Source organism: Lactuca saligna, chromosome 4 (genome assembly GCF_052625555.1).
Source record: "Lactuca saligna cultivar CGN05327 chromosome 4, ASM5262555v1, whole genome shotgun sequence".
Classification (NCBI taxonomy): Eukaryota; Viridiplantae; Streptophyta; class Magnoliopsida; order Asterales; family Asteraceae; genus Lactuca; species Lactuca saligna.
In genome coordinates this window covers 210,694,522-210,707,134 of record NC_136420.1, presented here as the reverse complement: position 1 = coordinate 210,707,134, position 12,613 = coordinate 210,694,522, and the positions used below count along the sequence as shown (strand labels likewise).

At 32.5% G+C, this 12,613-nt stretch overlaps 1 long non-coding RNA gene across 1 annotated transcript; it reads left to right on the top strand.

Annotated features, from left to right (window-relative positions):
- Positions 1–8,468: 8,468 nt before the first annotated feature.
- On the top strand, positions 8,469–10,215 carry LOC145043311 (uncharacterized). The gene is made up of 2 exons (XR_013680950.1): positions 8,469–9,063; positions 9,819–10,215. It is a non-coding gene; the product is annotated as an uncharacterized LOC145043311 (long non-coding RNA).
- The last annotated feature ends 2,398 nt before the right edge of the window (positions 10,216–12,613 follow it).

Below are 12,613 nucleotides of genomic sequence, written 5' to 3'. Positions count from 1 at the left end.
ATGTAACTTATATTTATTCATATCCGTTGTTATTAACGGATATATAAGCTTTATCAACAATTTCAGTTATAATGTTGATTGATTTACTTATGGGAGAGGTGTCTAAAACGGTTATGTTGCTTGGTTGTTGGATTTCAGAAAGGCTATACGTCGAAATGGTCTTGCCTCCCAACTGTCTGGCTTGGCTGATCCTTATTTGAGAAAACTCTCAATGTTCATTGGGATTAGTGAAAGATATAACTTTTGCTACCAGATTAGTATAATGATGAATAAGTAATAATTTTATATGTTAATACTCTTTAGGTGCATTGTGCGCCGGTAGGATCACCATAAAGATGTTAATTGTCTGAGAAACTATCAAGCTGAGTTATCTCAGTATACTATGTAGTATAATATATATATATATATATATATATATATATATATATATATATATATATATATATATATTGTAGGGTTTCAAAGCACTCCATGGATGATGGCAATGGGCCCCTTTGATGAAGTGTAGGTTAAATGCCCAAGACTTGTATTTTCCCTATAAATAGTCATGTATTATTCACAATTAGGGTTAAGAGTTAGGAAAAATGTAGCCGCCACGTTGTGAGGTTTCTTGTAGAGTTAGATTCTTATTTCTTAAGTGTAATTTGTTCCTCACAATTCAATAAATCGAGTGATCATTCGACCTAATCTTCATATTTGTGTTGTTCTTATTTTCCGCATCTTGTTCATCAAATCTCAATTAGGGTTTTAATCCCAACAAGTGGTATCAGAGCGGGTCTTTGAAAATCTATTGATTTTTGAAGTATCGGTTCTTGATTTGATGATTTTCTGCACAAGTTATTGAAGATTGTTAGTGTTTTGGTGTTTTGGAATCAAAATTATGTTCATGTTACTATTCATGAAGATTTAAGGTTCTGCTGTTCATCTGGGTAATTTTCTTTTTGTCCGATTCGAATTCGTTTTGCATGTTCTTATTAAATCTAATCAATTCTTTGATCCAATAACGATTTTGTTATTTTGATTGTTTTGGCCCAATTGTTTTGATCCATATTTATTCAGCCGATCTCTTTTGTTCTTAAGCCCATTTTTGTCGCTACTGTGCATCGTTTGGAACATACATTCTCAGGTCTCAATGAAACTTCAAATTCACAAATTCTCGTGTTCGATTTTATCACTCGATTTTTCTATCCAGATCATCTAATGTTTTTGTTCCATCTTATCAATCTTATTTGCTTTATCAAATCGATTTCGTGATTTAGTTATATCAAGAATCTCAATTTATTTTTATCTACTCTTGTAATCTATTCTAATACGATTGATGTAGATGAAAATTTTGTTGATTTTTGATGCAAATCTAACTGGATGAGTGTAGTTTATCGTGTCTCCGGTTATGATTTAATTTGTGGATGAAATTTTCTGGAAAATTTCTTTGAGATGAAGATCTGATGAAGAACATGGCGATTGTTGATCTGAAAATTAATATATGTTTTGAGGTTTGTTGTTTATCGTCTTCTAAATCAATGATGGATTTCTAATCGGAATAAATCGAGTTGATATAACAATCAAATTCTTTGTTGCTTATCGTGATATTGAGTTTAGTATTCACTGTGTTTGGAATTTATTTGAAGTCAAGTTCGCATCGCCAAGTGGGTCTTCCAATCGGTGCTTAGAACAATCAGAATAAATTGGATTCACAATCGGAATGGATGTTTGAGGATTTGTATTGTAATGACTGGTACTCGTAATCAGAACTCAAGTCTCGCAATTAATTGACATTGGTTTGTATGATCAAACTATAAAAGTCGAAATTGAGATATTAAGTTTGTTTCACCTAAGAACGATCGTAATTGACCACCTACGAACAATCAGAGCTCGTCGGTCTGGGCTCACACTCCTTTTTCACGAACGTTCCTTGTCATGGATTTGCATCGAGTTTGTTATCAATTGATTAGGAGTGAATGCAGAATGAGAACAATAAGCGAACCTATGAGAATGGAGATTCACCTTGGGGTGTAATCGACGGACTTGGAACGAACCTCGATCTAACTTGGGTTCGCGTGATTATGCTTGGAACGAAAGAGGGAAGGACCGAAAGCGAACGTGTGCTCGGACCGAACATGGTTTCGGTTCAATAAACCTGGAGCGAACCTAGGTTCGGTTGGTTGTGCTTGAAACGAAAGTGATTCAGATTCGCGTCTTCATGATAGGAAGCGATGGAATTGATTGGAATCGGTACTTTGGTTTTCGTCTGCGATTTGATTCGTTCCAATTGTTCTTTTAATCAGTTAATATATGGGAAGAAGACACAGTGTTACATTTTTGGTCCCTATAACTCCAGCGAATTGACACTTTTGGTCCCTGTTGTTTTCACAGTTTGATATTTTTGGACCAATCCTAGAAATTGTTACAAATAAAGGGGAATATTGATTGAGATTTACCATTCCAACCCCTGTCTTTCAGCAAGTGACAGTTTCGGCCCATTATTCAGAAAAGTTTACATCTTTGGGGGCCGGTGAACAGTTTTGAATTCTTTAATGCACATATTTTTTTTGTGAACAGAAAAATAAAGATTCCATCAAGTCTTGGCGATTCGGAAAGTCGTTTTTCGTGATAACATCAAATTTTTCACGAGTTTTTCGGATTTTATACTTCATTGTGTATATCATTTTGTCGCGGGGGAGCTTAGTAAATTTTTATCCATTCAAGATCATTCTCATGACCATTTGAAGGCTTTATAATCATGTTTTTGATTATAAATCAGGGGAGAATTTGGTATGGCCATTCGAAATTGGATTTGTGACTTTTCAAAGTTGAAGATTTTTTATAAAGCTTGTGGTAGAGTTATGAAGGTAGCTTTTACAGCGGAAGTTCTTCATCGAGCTCTGCTAAAGCTTTTACAGAGAAGTATCCTTTACAGCGGAAGTTCTTTATAGAGCTCTGCTAAGGACTTGTTATATCTCCGACTTCTTGTATTTTCTCGATCAAGTGGCGTTACGAATCTTAAAGTTCGGGTTGTTACATGATATTTTTCATGGATTATATCATTAGCTTATTTAAAGATCATTGTGACTTGGAGGGGGAGCTCTTCAAAGACAAGAAGTGATTTGGTTTCTTTGTTCTGAAATGGGTTTTTATGGCGGGTTTGGTTTTCATGAAGATTCTTTGGGATTACATTCGAAAATGAAGTTTAAAGACATTACTTCAGTGCTTGATTTACATATCCTAGAGCCCGTGTTTGAAGACTATTGAAGAATCAAGATTCGTGGATTGCTTCATCTATTCCTCGTTGCAAGATCTTTTTATTTGCTAGATGCTTGTTTTGGAAGTTAAAGCATTGTCATCCATTCCATACTTTGAGGGGGAGATTGTAGGGTTTCAAAGCACTCCATGGATGATGGCAATGGGCCCCTTTGATGAAGTGTAGGTTAAAAGCCCAAGACTTGTCTTTTCCCTATAAATAGTCATGTATTATTCACAATTAGGGTTAAGAGTTAGGCAAAATGTAGCCGCCACGTTGTGAGGTTTCTTGTAGAATTAGATTCTTATTTCTTAAGTGTAATTTGTTCCTCACAATTCAATAAATCGAGTGATCATTCGACCTAATCTTCATATTTGTGTTGTTCTTATTTTCCGCATCTTGTTCATCAAATCTCAATTAGGGTTTTAATCCCAACATATATATATATATATATATATATATATATATATATATATATATATATATCCATGTTTGTTAGGATAGATAACTAGTAGAGTAGAGCTGATAGAATAGTCTCTATGTGCTGAATTGTAAACTAGTAGAGTAGAAATATAATTATGCTTGAACTGAACTGTTAGAATCTTTAGTGCAATCTTTGTATGTGTAATTATTATGGTATTAAACCTAGGTAGGCATTGATGGTGGAATATTTAAAGAGTTCAGGAACCTATAGACCCACGTAGCTTTAGTTCAGGATGATGATGAAACGGTTAAAGAGGTAGGGAGCCTACATGACACCATATTTCAAAATACACATCTAATTGGAAGTTTGTGAGCCATTATATGTATGAATGTATATATATTGTGGTATATGGTATCTTGGATAACTCATTAAGCATAGTGCTTATCGAGTTGATATTAAATATTTTTAGGTATTTCACTGAAAAGTAAGAAAGGCAAGGTTTGACTGTACACACGTGAATTCGCAACATTTCTCCGCTTAATGTCATTATACTATGATATATTTTAATAAATAAAAGTGAAAAGCTTTCCTAGAAAATCAGGGTGTTAAAACTTTTCCTAAGATCTCCGATCATTTCCTTTTATCATTGCTCACACATAAATCTATCATAATAAAGGCTAAAGAAGTGAGTGAATTTTGGTACATGGAAAAGTATGATGAACATGATCACTCAATCAAAAACAACAACAATAAAGAAAGAATTCTAGTAATAATTAATGTTGATCACTTCAAAATTTCTCTTCATGTCCTGGTTCTTGATGAGTTTTTTCCTATTTAAACAGATAAAGAAATTCACTAGATTCTTCCAGCTACTGGATACGACCTCACCAAGTAGGAAACTCATCCAAATCTGATCAAAAGTTATTGCATGCCATTTCCATGGAAATATATTTCGGGAATCATCATTATGTTTCTATCCCAAAAAATTAGTGGATGGGATCAACTAAACCTACAGGAGATGAATATCTTTTTTTCCATGTATCATGGTCACAACATGGACTTTGCATAGAGATTCTTTGATCAATCTGTCTCACTGATGAAGAAGTCACCTTCTCATCAATCAAATATTCCCTTTCCAAGATTTTTATGGTTAGCCATTGAACGATCCTAGGGTACTGAGGCATATGAAGCTCTTCGAGAACCACTCATTCTGTCAAACCATCTAACTTCCATGATTTTTGAAGCACATAGTCACCTAGTGATCCCCATGTTACTTCTTCCATGATAATTTGGATTGATCATACACTTTAACCAATTTTTGATGATGATGATGATGATGATGATGATGATGATAATTATTATTATGATTATGATGATAATGATATGAATGTTAATCAAGGCTCGAATGAACGATCAAATGTTGATGCATAACAACCCTTGCTAACTAATATTCTTATATAGGTGACAACATTTCTATGTTTTTTCCTCCTCCAATAAATAGAAACATAATGGTTCGTATCTCTAGTGACATAAATTCAAATATGTTGGTTTGTCAAGGCATTAATCAGGAAGAGAATTCTTTCACTAAAGGAAATGCCTCGGGGCATCAAATTTAGGATGAAATGTGTTAAACAAGTGATCCAACCACTGAGGACTCCAACTCCTGATCATAAGTCCTTATCTCCTTACCAAACATCCTCATCCACTGCATCTGGATTTCACAATAATATAGTTGTTGCTGATTCTATTGAAGGTCACTTGGGAGAAAATATTGAACCTTCTATTGTCCCTCAACAACAACCCATCTCTCCATATCCAAGATATGTTTTCACTTCTACAGGAGAGCATGTTTTAAGATCTCAAGTTGTTCCCAACAATGTTCCTTCTGTCACTATTTCTTATATCATGGAAGCTATTACAACACTCTCCTCCACTGTTACAACTTTAATGGATTTTCTAAACCACATGGTGGATCATGTTGATAAAGAATTATGGTCTATCAAGATCTTGTATCTCCATCCATTGTTGCAACTCATCCTTAAGGATCAAGACCTCCAGGCCCTGATCCATCTGCTCCTATTCTTAGCCCATCCACTATTGCACCAAGTGAACCTGCTCCTATCGTTCATAATATTTATTTCACCTCATGTTCATTTAGAAATTGAGTGGAATGATAATTTTAATAAGGGGGAGTTCAAGGCCTTAGGGGGAACCTTAGACCCAAGGGGGGAGAAATTTTTTGAGTGGGGGCACTTCTATAAAGATGATGAAGATGCACTCAATAGTGAAAATGATGAAGAAATAACCATGTATGAGATTCATTTCTTAGATGAACCAGAGGCAGTTGTTCCCTTGATAGCTATTCCTTTAAATAAATCCCAACCTGGTGAATATAACATTGATGATGGTATTCCTATTACTTCTCTTTTTAAAAAGAGTTATGCTCATGATCCTTCTGGACCATCCTCTTCCAACAGGCCCAAAAAGAATGATGATACGATTCCTATTTTTGACAATGTTAATATTGTGGTTGCTAGTCATGGATACTCAATTGAATATGTTGAGGTTTTTGTTAAGGATAAAAACATTATGAAAATGAATAACATTGCTCTAAATAAAAATGATGATTTCTTGAAAGATCTTATTACTCTTATTCTACTTCAAGAACAACAGACTGTTCAGCAAAATATTCTTCAGTTTATTTCTAGAAAGGAAAAACTTGGTCAAGCTACTCAAAAAACACATCAGGGTAGATATAGTGATGTTGCCACCAGATGGGCTAATACTAATAAAATTGTAAAAGTTAGGTGCTCCAAATCTAAAGGAATCATGATGTAACTATCCACATCACAAGGGAAGGAGGTCATGATTTTAATTCTAAAGTAATTCATGCTTCAAATCTTTAACAAGTATTGTTATTTTGAATGGGTGGAGATAATGAATATTTGTTCTAACAACACTATTGGACTCTGTTAGGATTTAAGAATTGTCATTGTAAAGCTCATGGAAAAGGTTTAGAAACTAAAGATTGTTTCTCTAACATCTCTTTTTGAACCAACTTAGAGGTATTGAAGAAGAATACAAATGTTTGAAGATGAAGACATCAAGGCTCTTATTCCTTTTGGGTCTAAAGTGATTAACAACAATATTTCTTTAAACACCACTCCTGAGTGTTGTAAGACCTCTAACAAACCCATCTATAGGGTTTTTTATCAAGAAAAGAATCGGAAGATGTATTTTCAAAGAAATATTGATATTTAGGACTTCGACTCAAAATTTCATTCATCATTTTCACTTGATCAAGGGAAAAGAGGCTACCAAGGGATATCACTTTGTTCTCGTAGTTAAACTTATAAATAGAAGAAAGAAACTTCAGACATATTTGTTTTCATTTTAAACCTAAAGTGATGACTGATGTTGTTGAGTATAACAAGGTAGATGAAGTTTTTTTTTAAGAAGTTAATATATAGTTTCCTTATATTTTTTACATTCTATCTATATATTATAACAAAATAGTACAGTTAGTAGTTAGTAATGGCATTATCAAATAGGGGGGGAGATTATTAGGACCCATATTTGATTTGATATGTCAATTGTTTTTTTTTTTTTTTTTTTTGTATACAATTACATCAATACACTAACAGTCATCATGGGTTGCATTCTCTGATGTCATCAGGAAGGTTCATGAAGATCCATAAAGTCCAAGCTAAAATATTGAATATATGATCCTTATATATACTAGTAGGATACCCGCGCGATGCGGCGGGGACGATTAATTTCATTCTGACAATTAGTTTACAGTCGAAAGTTAGTTCTGTTTAGGCGGTCGTCAAATTGTTTTCTTTCGATTTGTTCATTTCGACATTTCTCGTGTATTACCATTTTTTCGGCATATACTATTAATTCGTTAAATATATATATATATATATATATATATATATATATATATATATATATATATATATATATATATATATATATATATATATATATATATGTTTCGATTATGATTTTCATTTTGAAATCATGTAATATCTAAAAAGACGTAATGCATCGGAAAATATATATTTATAACTTGCAATACTGTTTTTGTTTTAGGTTAAAAATATAAATACATTGTTTTTTGTGTTTAAATTCATAAGCATATCCATAGGTTTATTTTTATTACATTGTTATATATTTTTATAATTTTAATAAATATATCTATTGATTTAAATATTATAAAATTAAAATTTTAAAATAAATTGTGACCGTAAATATTGCATTCCATTTAACATGCTCATGCATATATATAATTTCTAATTTTCTACGCGTCTCTATTTGATTATTGTCTTATAGTATAAAACTTTAATATCATAATTTAATTTATTTATCTATATTATGTCTAAATTGTTAAATATTGTAGTGAAATTACATTGCTAAAAAACATTTTAAATGCCTTCAAAAGGGCAGATAAATATAGTCGACGATGTAGTATATTTGGTTGCTAATAGTGGCTTTTTAATTAAAATTAAACGTTATTGGAAATATAAAATAGTTATTTGATATCTATATATATTTGTTATAAATTTTAATAAAGGTAAAAATGTTGTGATATATATGTAAAAGCCGTAGGAGTTGTGGTTCTTGTTATTTTTCATTGAACATGTATATAATTGTTATATTTATACCATTATAAACACAAACCCATTTTAAAATCTATCTTCGAAGATAAACAATTGTAAATTCATTAATATATTAATTAAATATGGATTAGAAAGCACACACAGTCAAAAGAATCGAATTAAAAATACAATAATTAAATGATTTAGTTAGCCCAATTAAATTGTTTAGCCCACATTAAAATCTAATAATTCATGTGACCTAGCCCTACTTGTGTTCTCACAGCCGAAGAAACAAAAGCTAGAACACGCCTCTTTTTTTTCTCCATTTTTTTTTTTTCTTGGTTCGATTCTTGACTCGGTAATATAGCCGGTAGAGATTTGATGGGAGGTCAAGTAACATGTTGTTGGGTGTTTAGCAGATGAAGGGTTGTTTAAGAAGGACGTTGTGCTTCACAGTGGAAGGGTTACTTGTTGGCCTTAAAGTGTGGTTCTTCTGAAGGGTAAAATGGTCGAGTGAAATTGTGGCAGTGAAAATTGAAGGTGCAAGTAGGTTTTCCGGTGGATATCGGAAGTTGTTAGTGATCGATTTGGGGTAGGAGATGTTTGACGGGGAGGTTCTCGGTTGTTGCAGCGGCGGTGGTTTAAGGATGATAGAAGGATGGTGATGGCGATTTCGATTTTCGCTCTAGCTGGATGTGGTGGCAATGTTTTAGGCAGCGGTGGTGGTATAGGGTTCATGGTAAGGGCAGATGGTTTTAGGTGCTTGTTTGCCGGTGGTAGGTCAAGCTACATAACAGGTAAAGAGCAAAATGTTTTTTTTTTTTTTTTTTTTTTTTCTATTTTTGTTCCCTAACACCCAGATTTTGAAATTTTTCTTTACAAATCAAATATTTAACCACTAAAACCCGTTTTTGTTACATATTTCGCCACTCAGTTTTATATTGAAGCTTTGATTTGCTTATATAAATCAGTAGTTTTTATCAAACCTGCAAATTAGAAGTGAATGAATTTTTATTTTGGCTTCTTTAGTTGAATGAATCATTTTTTCATGTATAGTAAAAAACAACAAAAATGACAAGATTTCAAATTTCAGTTGAGTTCATTTAGATACCAATCATAACACCAAAACAAAACAACCCAAAAACATAAAAGAAACCGTAACCATTAAGAATCAAAACTTAACATAATAACATGTTTTCACATAAATAGTTGCAAAAATCTAGAGCTATCATAAAAACTGGTGTCAAATAATGTTCCAAAAACATAAAACCACAGTCAAATAAGCTTTAAAAAACAATGAAATAATAAACTCAAATTTTGATGTGGGCGATCAAGGTGTTTTTTCTGGTTCTAAGATTGTTGAAGATCTTCATTTTCTAGTTCGAAGATTGTTGCAATCTTGCTGACCTTTTATTTGTATATGATTCCAACATATTATCACTTATGTAGAGTAAATGTCTTATGTTTATAGTAAATGTTTTGTGTTTGTTTAATGCTTATTTAATATCCATTGATCAACCTTTTAAATGTGTCGGATGTTTCTATCCATCAGATCAAAAGAGCAATCCTTGTGAAGAGCCTGCTTCTTTTTTATTGGTTGAATTCTTTGCCATGCTGGCAATCCAAAGCAAAATAAACACAGCATGTATCCCTGTAAATTTTAGAGTTGGACATTACGCAATAAAATTTGTTTTTAAGACATTTTTTTTAAGAGATGCTTTATTTCATTGTACTTTATGTATAAAAATTTGTATTTAAGACTTTAAGATGTATGCTTTATAATATAGTATAATATAAAGTATATATATATATATATATATATATATATATATATATAGACCCTTTTATGTAAGGGGTGTTGATCGAGAGTGCATATGTAATCATAGTCTGTTCTGTGGTTACCTCTTGATTATTATAACCTTTTAATCGGTAATATTTTAGTTTCATTATTCCTTATTGTCATTGTTATTATTCATATTCTTTCATGTTGAATTTTTTGGCTAGGGGCCAATAGTATGGGTCTTATATATGACGTATAACTACAAATAAGAAGCATGAGGCTTTCATTTGAAGTTCTTTCTTCTCTTCTTTCTTCCCAAACCCTCCTTAAAGGCTTAATAATTACTTAATACAACTGAAAAACTAGCATTCTTTGGGACTCAAACATGTTGGTGGATACATTATAGAGGAGTTCTTTTGTGCTCTTTTTCCATCTTCATCGCCTCCCTAATTTTCAATTGGGATCAAAGTCTTCGAAGATTGTCAACTAAACATACTATGGTTGTATATAATCTTTCTAACTCATGTGATTCAATCCTTGGTGTTTTGGTTTAAAATGGTCTAAAAATAATAGTTTTTTTTTTTTTTTTTTTTTTTTTTTTTTTTTTTTTTTTTTTTTAAATTCCTTCTGATGAAATTCTTAAGAAAAGTATCATTTTTAGCAATCAAAACCCATCAAACCATATACAGTTTAAATAAATCAAAAGTTTGTGTTTTGATCGTAACAAATACACATGTAAATAACGGCTCAAGTCATCGTATAATGCAATGAACTATCTCTTACCTCCTCATATGAGTATTCCTTTTAGTTTGCAAATCAAAATGATTTACTTCTAGTAATGATGTAATTAACGGTGAAAATGTTATTTTGCAAACATGGATTTTATACGGGTTTCGCGTTTATAAAAAAATTGTTGTACTTTTAGTTTGTGTTTTTTGAATACTTTTAATGTTTTTGTATTCTAAAGGTTGTTGCCATAAAGAAATTAAACAAGTGATATGCTCAGAAATATACTTTAAAAAATTAGTTTCTTTCTCCTTAAAATCTATTACATCATCACCGTCGGTGATATCACTATCAATAGTAGTAACCCCTCTATTAATATCACTGAAATCAGTATCTGAAACAAAAAGCATGCCAAAAGCATCCCTTATCTACATCTCCTTTGTTTATGTGAAGCCAATATATTCAATGCATATTAATTTCTTGATAGACAAAAACATTGCTTCTTGTGAAATCTACACGACCATTCTTGATTACCATCTTATACTCATTAGTTTCAACCTTGTTTATTGACATGAGTCCTTTCAAGATCCCATGAACTTGCAACATATCTCATACAGTAACTGTATGACTATTTCTAAAGTTACATTACATTGTTGTAATGTTGCGAACTAGGATTATGTGACCATCTACACATGCCACCAATACCCCATCCCTGTAGATGATCAGATACCTGGAAGGTTGGCTTGCTTCCACAAATGTGCGTAGTTGCTTCATATTTCCATTACCTATATAAGAGAGTATATCATCTTGACTCCTCTAAGACCACATGTATGCCACCATGGTATTAATCTTATTAACTACATTTATGCATCCATGTGTATGACCATATTTCTGCATAGAGCACTTATATGCATATTGATTGGTGACACTTGTTGGTTCTATTTTGGTGGTTATTGTTGGTTTCTTATGTTGATGATTGGGATTCTTGAGCTCCCATTATGGGTTGTAAACACCTTTTTGTTCTTGAACCCATTCTCCACCTTTTAACCAAAACTCAGCTAACATGTGGTGCATACTTTATTGGACTTTACTCCTTTTTTCTCTATTATGTATTTTCTCTTTAATTTGTAGATTCTTCAACAAATCATCTTAGTATTCCTAAGACTTATGCATCATACACTTCGAGAAGTCTTTGTAGGGTCGGACACTTTGCGATAAGTGCACCTACCAGGAAGTTCTTTAGTTGAGAGATGAAAAACATGTTCATGTTGATGTATAAGACCTGGATATCATGTACCTATTCCAGGATTGGTCTTTCATCAACTATTTGGATGTCTAAGTGTAGCACCTCAAATTTTAGCCCAAAATTTTCAATTTTAATTTACCAAAGTTAAGGTTTCAAAGGACAAGTTATCATATACATAATTATCCAAAACAACCAGTATCACATATATCAGACTTCAAAAACTATCCTAGTAGTAAATCTCCCAGCAAAGTACCCACAGTCCTCAGAAGTACCTACCACATATAACTCAAAAAATATAAGCACGAAGCTTAGTAAGTTCCCCAAGATATCACATACAACATGACATAAATAAGCAACTATAGGTTATCAGCAACCATGTGGACTATCAGCAGTCCCAGTGGGCTAACCTCAAGCCCTAGGGGTTATCAGCAACCCTAGAGACTCTCAGCACTCTCAGTCACAAATAAACAACATAACATAATCATAACATCTAGACCTAGTTGGTCAATACAGATACAACTATTCTACCACACATGTAAGAATAAGTGATGTCACTTACTTGATACTGACGACAAGTAAACCTCACACCCGAACT